At 28.9% G+C, this 12,183-nt stretch overlaps 1 long non-coding RNA gene across 1 annotated transcript; it reads left to right on the forward strand.

The window, feature by feature from the left end:
* Positions 1-5,255: 5,255 nt before the first annotated feature.
* Positions 5,256-10,371, forward strand: LOC113559907. The gene is made up of 3 exons (XR_003406069.1): positions 5,256-5,468; positions 7,051-7,267; positions 10,059-10,371. It is a non-coding gene; the product is annotated as an uncharacterized LOC113559907 (long non-coding RNA).
* The last annotated feature ends 1,812 nt before the right edge of the window (positions 10,372-12,183 follow it).

Consider the following 12,183-nt stretch of genomic DNA (forward strand, 5'->3'; position numbering starts at 1 on the left):
GATGATATTTCACAAAATTTTTTGTCTCAGTTTTTCTACATAAATATATTTGCGCATAATTGCATAATAAGAATGTATTAAGTCATCCTAGAAGGGGGCTACAATCTCATTAGCCATTGTTTACATCCACTTTTACTTTTTTTTCAATAATACACAATACTAATATTTTTAACACAAAAAAATACATGTTGTTGTAATATTGCGTTAAGAAAATAGATTTGGGGATTCACACATTTTTGGTTCATTATAAAATTGCAATAATCATATTTCAGAACTTAATAAAATTATTTTAAAATTTTCTAATGTAAAGGATTTAGGATTATAAAGTATTTTTAACATTAATTAAAGTGATATAGTTACATAATTAGGTAAATTCTTATTTTTTGAAAAATTCTCCATGTTTTGTTTAATTGAAAAAGTTCCTAATATTACTTTGGCTCGGAAGTTGTAAAAGATGCATATTGTTCTATATCTATATAGGGGTGGCAAACCTTTTTAATGTCAAGTGCGAAATTTTCCCAATCAAGGTTTTGAAGATTTTTCACGTGTCCAAAAGAAATTCAATTTTCTTAGGATAAAAATAAAATTACTGATTTATTATATATTATTTTATTAAGTTAGCGTACCTTTTTTTTTTTTTTTTTTGTTTTTAAAATGTATATAATTTGTTTCTTTGAATTTCTTACAACAGTTATAATCGAAATTTTATAAATAGCATAATTTTTAATAATTTCAATTTTTTCATGTGTGGCATTGAAATTTGATCAACGTGGCACCCTTTGACACGTGTGCCGTAGGTACGCCACCCCTGTTCTATATGTATTATGCTCTCTAAATGCTATACAATAGTGAATTTAAAAATTGAGAATTTAAAATACATTTTATAGAAAAATGAATTCACTGATTTTCTTACGCATATTTTATATATTTGATATTTTCTAAAAAAAAATATATTTTACAAAATATTCTAAATAATATTGAATTTTCATTTACTTATAATTTAAAGTAGGTATTTATTAACATTATCGCAGACGAATATAAATTTGAAAAAAAAAACAGTATAATATGTATTTAATCACTATCGCGCTAATATGTACCGAAATACTATTTTATCGTCGATAAGTTATCGATTTAACTTATCGTGAATTCGTGAATCATTTTTTGTTAAATAAGTTGATAAAGCTGCTATATTTAATTGACATAATATACATTATTATTTTAAACTAATTTTTCAGTTTAATTTTAATGAGATGTCAAGATGCCAACCAGTTTTGCGTCGTATTTTAAATAGCACCCATATAATATATTTATTTTCTCATATTTTACATTTATTTTTTGCATATTATAAACAACATGAAATGATTTTTTAATTTTTTCCTAATTTTGAATAATTTTATGGTATATTTAATATTTTTTTGTACATAATATATATGTATATTTTACCTTTATTAGCTTCTATAAATCCCGAGCCCTAAATATTACAATTAAACCAAATATATATATATATAGATACATTTTCTTACTAAAATAGTATTTTATTTTCTAAAGTATCGTATTTCTAATAAAAATTTGTATAATATTAGTATTTCATGGTAACCGGTAACCTATCATAGTGAAATACATTTTGGTAAAATCGTTTACATTTTTACAGAAATTAATTAAGTAAACTAATAAATTTTATATTTTCTAAGTATATTTTGGTTGTGATTTTCGAATCGAAACAAATCTTAGTAGAAGTTATAATAAAATCAAAACATCTTTCTATTCTATTCTAATGGTGACTAATGACAGACATAAACACACACTACCGCTAAGTTGTTGTAATAAACGCCACGGTATTTGGCAACCGACATTTGTGAAGCGGATTAAATGTTTATTGTATATAATATATTATTATGTACTATGTATATATATATTAAATTATGCATGTATAAATAAATGTACATTTAAAAAAAATTTGTTTATCCAAACACAAAAAAATTACATAATATATTATTATGCGTATCGAGTAGGTCTAGTGATCGGTAACATATTTTATTAAATGAAAATTTACAAGATATTGCAAAATAAATTGTTTTCGTAGTTTCTGTTACTGTTTAAAAATACACTGTATCACAAAATAATTTATTATTTTTGAAATTGTATAGAATACTATTCTATTCGGATTTGTATAGCTATAATTTTTAGGTAAAATTGTTAATAAGTGGTCGATCGTGTATATACGTATATGTTACGTGTATATTACGTGTATGAATGTAATAATTGAATACTATACTACACCGATCCACACGAAAAATACCTACTAAAAAATTTTAATGTACTGTTGATAACAATATTTAAAACTAAGAAAATCTCTGCTGCACAATAGGTTTCTAGTCTATCGTCGGTCATCACTATTATGTAGTTCACTGTAATGTATGTATTTAATTTGAATTCAATGATAAAACTATCTTTGTACGCGAAAAACGATTTTTAGCAGAGACTATTTTAATACTTTAATAGGACATACATGTATGTATATATATTATTATTATTTATTGGCGTAACTTGAGGTACATTTTTGGGAAGAAGAGAGGCAAAATGTGGTAAAACTAAAAATCTATTAGGAAACAAACATTATTTATCCATCCCTCTCGCTCAGTTTATCGCTCCAAAGATTATGCCTATTTGAATGACTATTATAGTAATACGATTGATTAAACTAAATTTTGCATGGCATATAAGAAAATTATATAAACTAAAAATATATACGAATATGTAAACAAAATTAAAGATGCAAACAAAGTAAATTTACGTCAATTTTACCGGGTTAATTTTTCCTCGTTGTAAATGTTTCTATGCAATAGCGTAATAAATTTTTTTTTCGTATTAAATTGATATATTTGGTCTATATTATCATAATGTCATTGTCGTAGCGATGGTGGGGCAAGGGGGGCAAGTGCGCTTCCCTTGCATTTTAAGCTAAATTATATTTCTTACACCTTATAAATTGAATTTTAATGATTTAAAATTGACTATGCCACTGCCCCCCTGATTGAAATTCTAGCTACGCCCATGCATAATGTGCTTACATATTTTTTTAAAAGGTTTCTATCAAACATTTTAGAACTTTTGTAGAAATAACGAAAAAAATATATTTATGTTATTTTTATACCTAGCGTCTAAACAATTTTATAAAAGTTTGAAAAAGAATAGAAATTAAACATATTATATCATATTTATTGATTAATTAAATTGTATGTTAATTTTATTGTTAAATTATATTTATTCTCTAAAAATAACTTATATGGTACTGTGGTAGAAGTAGAGGTAAATGGGAGATGGGTATTCAACTATCCGAACGTCCGGCGATGTTATTAATTAAATTATTACTGCCGTTACTATTATTATTATTATTATTGTACATTTCCTATAAAATATCTTAGTCAACGCATGATGATGTGAGTGACGGAAGTCTGGATGGGCTTGTTTACCATGGGTTGTGTCTTGTGTGCATTTGTATTGTACATTTTTACCGAAATGGACGTCGGCCAACAAGTTAAGTGTCGTTTCTGGCCACGCGGCATGGGCACACGGCTGGTTATTAATATATATATGGAGATTTTAGAAAATAAACTCAAACTGTACTACGTTTAAAATTGTAATCATAAAATACTATACGAGTGTCACTAAAACATATTTTGGATTTAGCAAACCGTTCGGAGACGAGACGTATACAATGAAAGGTATGTTTTAATTGAACTAGGTGTATCGCATTGCTTAATGTTATACATTATTGCATCACACATCTTTGCATCTTACAAAGATACATGTTGCCATTACGATGGTTGGTAATAATTACCGATAAACGATAATATTATATATCTACCTAGTACCTATTTAGCGCACTTATGCTTTCGTCTTTGAATAGAATGTACTTTGTTTGTCACTCGACCATACATTTTATATTCTAAAATGTTATACTGATGATCAAAATGGAAAATACACCATTACACGTTACATTTAAAACGACGTTATTTCTTAGTTGCATCCCATTGTCCCAATATAATTCTTAATTAGATGATTTTCGTATAGCGTGGTAAAAATGAAACGATTTTTTCCGATTTCCTATTAATGCAATTTTGAATATGATTAAAAAACAAATCATATAATGAAAATTGTTTACTAATTAGTTGATAAAAAAAAAAAAAAAAAAAAAAAATGACTCTAAACCGACTGTAGTACTGTACTATTTAACACATATAATTTTAACCACAATTTGAAACTAATAAGATAATATAGAGAATTTTGTATGCAACAATAAACGGAAATAAATTTAATTTAAATAATTTTTTTTTTTTTGTTTGTACGACGTGTTCGTTTAAACGTACTTTATGTCATGTTTATCACGAAATATTGGAAATGTCTAATATACAGAAGCTGTATTTTGAGTGGCAAATCAACGAGCATCGGGATTAGCGGATGCAAGTGATTGTTATAGCGAGTTATATAAATATACAAATATGATTTTATTATTTTTTTTTTAAAAAATATAGGTATGCAGATCCCGTCCTAAAATTAATCAAAACGTGTGTTAATCCGTTTGCGACCGTATTCCGCGAGCCTAATGGCACAATTACAATAACATATTTTATTCCACACAATATCAATGTATCCGGTCGTATAAAATAATGTGTACAATGCACCGCAGTATAACGGCATGAACCACTGCGGTGGTCGGCGTTTTCGTTACAGCAGTTGTAGTTTCGGCGCTAAATTAAGCCGTCCGTTCTACTGCGAACAACCCCGTCGCCGCGCTGCAAGTGATGATAATATAAAAATATATTACATTGTCAATTGTTATTATGAACGAAAGACTACCATATATATACCTACCTCTATATATATATATATATTATTATTGTACACTGTGCCGCCACCGATATATGGAATTCGATTTTCACGAACAACGCAAAAATAGAGTGACAAAACGAGGGAGTGTGCGTGTGTGCATGTGTGCGTTTGTGTATGTGTGGGTGAGTGGGCGAGTGGAGAGGGGAAGAGCTGAGAGAGAAGAAAAGGTCGGCGTGGCCAAACACAATAATGTTTGATAATCGTTTCCGCGACGATATCGTCTCTCTACGCGATTCGACGATCGCTCCGGACTGGTAGGTACCGGTTTGCGAGAAAGGGTGGAGCGATCGCACTCGGAAGGGATGATAATGCGATTTTTGGGCAAAGGCTCAGTTACGACGTCCGCGTCCGACGACCATATATAAGCCGGAGATCTCTGCTTGACAGTTTATTGTCGAAACCGCAACACACCGTCACGAAGGACCCGTCCAAGTATCCACACTACCACACGGCAGCAGCGACGACAAAGCACTCCAACTACAACTGGTCATCTGTATCACCGGTGTCGTGCCATCTCAGGTTTCCGATCTCCGAATCGATTCAAACACTGATTGATCTCCGCCTGTACTAACGAGGTAATTATTATCTGCATTATTATATTATGACATTTTTACGGTCTTCGTTAATGTGTTTATCGTGTCGTGAGCTGCGCTAATTTAACCGCCTTCCAAAACATTGTGCTTATCGACGTGTAATATTTAAATCTTAATACAATGATAATTATTATTTTAGATATAGGTATGCTTATTATTACACGTATTTGAATTTTTTTTTAATCACGTTTATCCGTTTGTGTCGTTGGAATTTGACAAATTCACCGAAAATATGTACTTTTATAATATTTTTTGAATATAATGTAATCATTGCCATCCGTGATAATTTTAGATCTATTATAATACTAATTTTATTTTAACATGAAAAACTGCATCTTGATTGCAGATAAATAAAAAAAAATGTTTAAGTAATATGTAGCGTTATTATATATTATTAATAAAGTAGTAATATATTGCAATGAAAAAGCATTACTTTATATTATGTTAAATATAAGTGTGTGATTGTTTATTTTAGTATTACGCAGTATGCCTACTAGATAAGCTTTTAATAAATACTGCATATTATGATATATACGTTTTAAGTAATTAATAATATAAAATTATGTGGTGTGAAATTTAGTTATTATAGTAAGCTTTAAAACGCATATTTATTTCACATCGAAAAATTGTTGTATGATACATTCGAATACATACAAACGTGTTCGTGTTCGTGGGTACTGCTGTACACAACCATCACGAAAGGGTAAAAATATTAAATTGTCTACGTAACAGCTTTGTTATGATTTTGTAACTTTGTTTTTGATAAACAATGTGTGACGAAATTTTAAATCGAAAATAAAATCGTCTGTAGCCCTTCTGTTTTCACGAAATTGCAGTCCATATGATTCGCGATCGTTATCGTTCTCTTCGGTATTTCCCTTGGCCTAAATGTGCGTATTGTTTTCGAGCCGCGTGCCAAGTTTATCTGTCAACGTAAAATGTTCAGAAATGTCAATCGAAATAAACTACACCAATTGTAGTCTATAAGGTTAAACCTTTTGTTTAAACGATAAAGATTTTCTGAAAATGTTTTTTAACCATTTTTCGAGTATCCGTTTTCCAACCAATGTCGTATTGTTGTTCCCACAAAACGTCTGCAAGAATATATTTCATAAATTAAACCTCTAATATATAACATATATATTATTTGTCATCTTTGAAAACAAACAATTCTTAGAATGGCTGAAAAAAACATACCACACAAAGACACGTGTTGTATTTTACGCTTGGAAATTAGGAAATGTCTATGCTTCAATAGCCGGACACATCAATGGGATTCGGTTCTGGACCACAGCTCAGTAATGGGTTTTTAATGACAATTTTTGACACCGCCATGACGTGACATGACATGACTGCTGCACTGGACCATAAGACGATAATTATTTCGGTTCATTGGCACGTCACGTGCAGTGCTTATGGTCGTGTTCGGATATCTCGACAGTATAATATAATATTTTGTAAAGAAATATTACAAAAACAACGTGTTTAGTCGGCTCATTTTTCGATACAGACTTTTAATGCGTTATAATATTGAACATTTTCATTCACGTTAACGTTGTTATAGAATTAACGATGTCTTCGAGCTGCACGTCGAAATCCACCGACTACTACTATCAGATGAGGCAGAAGAACAACGAGGCGGCCAGAAACAGCCGTTTCAAGAAGAAGGTCGCTGAAATCGAAATATCCGCTCAAAAGCGCAAGTTGGAGGTGACTTACGTACAGTTGAAGAAAGAAATCAAACGCATACAAATCGTGAAAGCTTCTTAAACATCTTTCAGGTTTGTTAAATGTATATATATATTTACGTGTACCTAATAATTTTAGTATGTATTATTGTGTTTAACGATAAATCGTGTTGATTTTTGAGCGGAACAACACACTAATATAACTTATAACACCCAAGGCCTATTCGTAAATATTATATTGTAATTTGCGATACTCGACATCTGGTCGTTAAACGGGGATGAGGGGGTAGGAAATTAAATAAATAGGATGTTTTTCAACATATATATTCTATGGGTGTAAATTTATATTTGTTCATCATACGTTGTTGGCGTGTAGCATTTATACCCTTATCGAATCCGTAATAATTTTTATATATTGTTCAACTACGTATTGCGGGAAGTTCGGCATTCGTCATCGACAAACTATTTTAATACAATATATTATGCTAATAATAATATTACTTTTAAACCGAACGCGTCTGATTATTAATAAAAATCTCTTTTGATATAATAATACTTGGACTTTATCCGTAAGATATTGAACAAAAAATCTGTATAGGAATAATAAAATATTGTAATTAGGATCACATTAAACCGGCGTAACGGAAATGACGTTCAATTATCGTAAACATTATCGTATCACAATGACGATAATATTGTTCTGTACAATTTTCGATTTTGACCTTCGGAACACCGCCGCGGTTCCCGGGAGACTCGCCGAACTACAATGTAATGTGCGTACGGGCGAGCGTTCTTAATCGTTTTGTGTGGTTCATTTTTGGCCGATTGTACGTATATTACAGCTAAACGAATGGGTATTTGGCGAGGACGAGTATAATAATATATATAATGTGTACGAATTAGAGAGTGACCGGCGCGGCGGCGGCGGACTAACAAATTGTCGCGTATTATTATTACACATCACGAAATCCTTTCGTCGTGAAAAATTTAAAATATTACGATACCGTCGATACACTCGACGCTGCTCGCACCTTACCCTTACGCATTGTATAGTATTATAATAATAATGTGGTGCATGACAAACGGACCGTTTCGGGTCAAAACGGTAAAGCGTACAGGCGGATAATAGGTACACCTGTTCAGGTGTGTGTACGCGTTTATATTATAATACGCCGCGATGATATATATTATTCATAAAGCGTATAATAAATAATAATTTTAACCCATATCTGCTGGACGTATTAAAGTTATAGGTACGACAGGTAGAGTTGCGTATGGGACGTCGTCGTCACTCTGTTTATCGTACATTTACTATTATTATCATTATAATGTACACGTCGATGTTACAATGTTACAGTGCGTATGTGTGCCGAGTCTGACGATATCGCTCATCGACTGTTTTATTCGATCCTCCGTATGCATCCGTATATCACTCTGTATAAATTAATAAGCGCGACGGAGGAAATCGTACTGTTAAATTACACATAAGAAATCGTTTTGAAGAAGTCGCGCGCGTTTGTACACTATAATAATATGATTACGCGTGCTGATGTTTTATAAACATTTTAATAACCAATAAGCAACACTATTACTTTTCATTATTATAAACCGTTGTCGGGAAAAAAGGTGTTACCCGATATAGGTTCAGCCGTCATAGGCAATAATAATACGTCATAATAGGTATGTATTGTCGAACAAACAACACAACATTTACACTTAACAGATGTGTGATTGCGTATTAGATACGGTACGATACCTACGTTGGTGCACAATATTTTGCTAGCGTTTTGCACGAGGTTTGTACAACAAATTCCTATTTATGTTATTTTTGTAAAACATTTAAATAATAACCGTTGTAAGAAATCTTCATGCATATTATTTCGTATATTTATATACCTATTATGCGGTATATGCAATTTATTATTGTCTAGGGAGCAATGAATTGTTGGCAGCGGTCGGATCTCAGTATTTAGTATTCGCGTTCCAATTGTTGTCAGCATATTTACTCTTTCTTTTGCCAAACATCACTCGGTCATTATATAATGACGTTTTGATTATTTGGACCTATGAATTATGTTTTGATTATTTTAACATCTCAAATTATTATTGTCACATATAAATAATTTGTCAAACCTCTATGACCGTTAACATAATAAATACATGAAATACATATATATATATATATATATGTAGGTATACTTATGTACATGTATGTTACACCATATACAAAATAAATAATAATACTTTTATTCTTTATTCAGCTTGCCTATCTGCATAAATAGATGTATATATAATATGTATCTTTTTTTTTTTTTTTTAATTGTTCTTAACGTTATGTTTATCGCCATAGATAACAACAAATATGTTGTCTGGAATTTATAGTAAAATTAAAATCAAAAAATAATCACGTTTAATTTATTACCTCAAATTGTGTAACATTTTTATAAAGTAGTGATTCATTTAAAAATAATTTTAAAACTGAAACACTAATTATATAACTGGTCAATTTGTGACCCCCTATGTGTAAATAATACAACAAGCACTTATATAATATGTATTATAGGTACACTTAACTCAGAACAAAACGTTAACTGAATTGTTGAACGACAACTTGAGAAAGCGATTGAAATATTTAAAATCACAATTATTATTAGATATTACCAATTATTACTTTAAATGAATAATTGCACTTTCAATTGTTTATTTAATGTTTTAGTATATAAATAATACTTTTAAATACTCTCAAATATGAATTTATTATCATTAATTTGTATATTTTTAGATATTTATATAATATATTTACGTAATATTTGTAGATATTAAATGTTCATTTCAATAAATCAATGAAAATAAATATAAATTAATAAATATTATTTGTTTACAGGCTTTTTCCGTGATCATGGCTGCAATACAAAAAGAAAATATTTTAAACTGGAAATTTTAAGTAAAAAAATTATGCAAATAGATTCTGTTGAATTTCTAGTCAAATGCATTGTCCACCACTCAATAGTTTGACTGTAATTTCTACAGGAATGAAATACAAATTTTTTTTTTTACCTATACCTACCAAATTTGTAAAGGACAATATTTTCAGGATAAAAATTTTTTTTATATAAGCTTTTATATTTTTATTATTATTATTATTATTATTATTATTTTTTCCTATTATTATTATTATTATACTTTTTTTTTTTGTAACTTACCTACAGTGTTTCATAATATTATATATGTAAAATTATTATTTTTATTACAAATTATTTTTTCGGATTTTGTAAATGTCGGCATAATATATTATACACCGTGCAGTTATTTGTAAAAATATACATTTCTATATTGAACATAATATTTTTCAATCTCTATGTTTTCCAATTTTCGTTCTATATGAGATAATATCATGAGATTTTTAAGTCCGTGTATATAGACATCGTAAAATACCTGGTATTTGGTAGACTTTAAGTTGTTATTGAACTCAATTATAAAAGTTTTTGTAACGCTCATAAAACAAATCTTTTATGAAAAAAAATAATGATCATTATATTTCAGACTTACTGAAGTTTATATAATTGTAATTTTAGTCATCAGCAAGCTTCATATCGATCGCATATACACGGCACCTACCTACATATAATATACACGTGTAACACAATTATTATTGCAATGCCATACTTGTACAACAATACAACATGCATATAAACACGTTTAGATTTAAATCACGAATACTCTTAGCTAGGTATGTTTTAGATTGTGTGGTTAGTGTTTCAAGTGGGTACTCAAAAATGCTATCTTATAACCCTTGTCTATTACGCTTAAACAAATTACTTTTACATATACATATTATAGCGTAGGTATAATACCGACTTCTGGTTTAGAAGACGTTATTCCGTTCGTCAATATATACATAATAATAAAATATTATATTGTTCACCCCACCGCAAAATACGTTTACCTATATAGGTACGCACAACAGTATAATTATATAATATTTGTATATCTCGGATTATATACTGTTTAAAGAGGACCATATTATTATATTATATTATTATCTAGAACTGTTATAATCAATAGAAAATAACATTTCCCTCTCTTGCCCACTAATATTTTAATTTTTAAGTGCGTAATAATTAATAAGAACGCAGGTACTTAATAGACTACTGAGAAAAAAATTATCTAAAATTTTGAAAATATACATTAATATAGTGTTATAATTATATACCATTATATAATAGGTACTACATTTAGGTATGCGTGTAGATAGACGATACTTACAATAAAATAAATAAAACGCAATAGTGCAATGTGCAAGTATGCAATTATTGTAGAATTTTGCATAGAAATAATATAAGAGCCGATATTGTATACGATAAAATATAATTAATACATTTAAAAAAGAATCGAATAAAGCACGAATTTTTATTTATTTTTTCAAAATATGTGATATATATAATCTAGACTCTATAGGTCATAGAGGTTATATTATACTATACTTTATACTACTCTACTGATAATAATGATTTTTCTTTTATTTGAATATAAATTGCAATGAATGACTTTCAATTGTTGACCCATTAAAATACTCGTAATTTGTTAAAATTAAAAATCTATTTAAGTAATTTGAATTTTAAAAAATTGGTACGTATCGGTTATCCTCTTGCTACCCAAAAAAATTGGATTTTTTTCAAATTTTTTCATAAAAATATTATTTATGTCTTATGTGTAATAAAAAATGGATAATCAAAAATAAATAAGTCTTATATTTATATATTAACCAAAGTAATTTGAATAAATGCTCATTTTTTTTTAACCAATAATGCAGATACTTGACATCTGTTTTTTGGAATTTTTAAATATATATGCTTAATGACTGTATTTTCAAGTTATTGAGATTCTTTTGTAGTACGAGTATTTAAGGATTATCATATAGAAATAAAAAGTCTATTGTTCAAATGAGAACCTTAACCCTAAATTTTTATTGTCAATTAATTAACAGTTAATTTTTCTAAAAATTTTGA

This window comes from Rhopalosiphum maidis, chromosome 3 (assembly GCF_003676215.2).
Source record: "Rhopalosiphum maidis isolate BTI-1 chromosome 3, ASM367621v3, whole genome shotgun sequence".
NCBI classification, from domain to species: Eukaryota; Metazoa; Arthropoda; class Insecta; order Hemiptera; family Aphididae; genus Rhopalosiphum; species Rhopalosiphum maidis.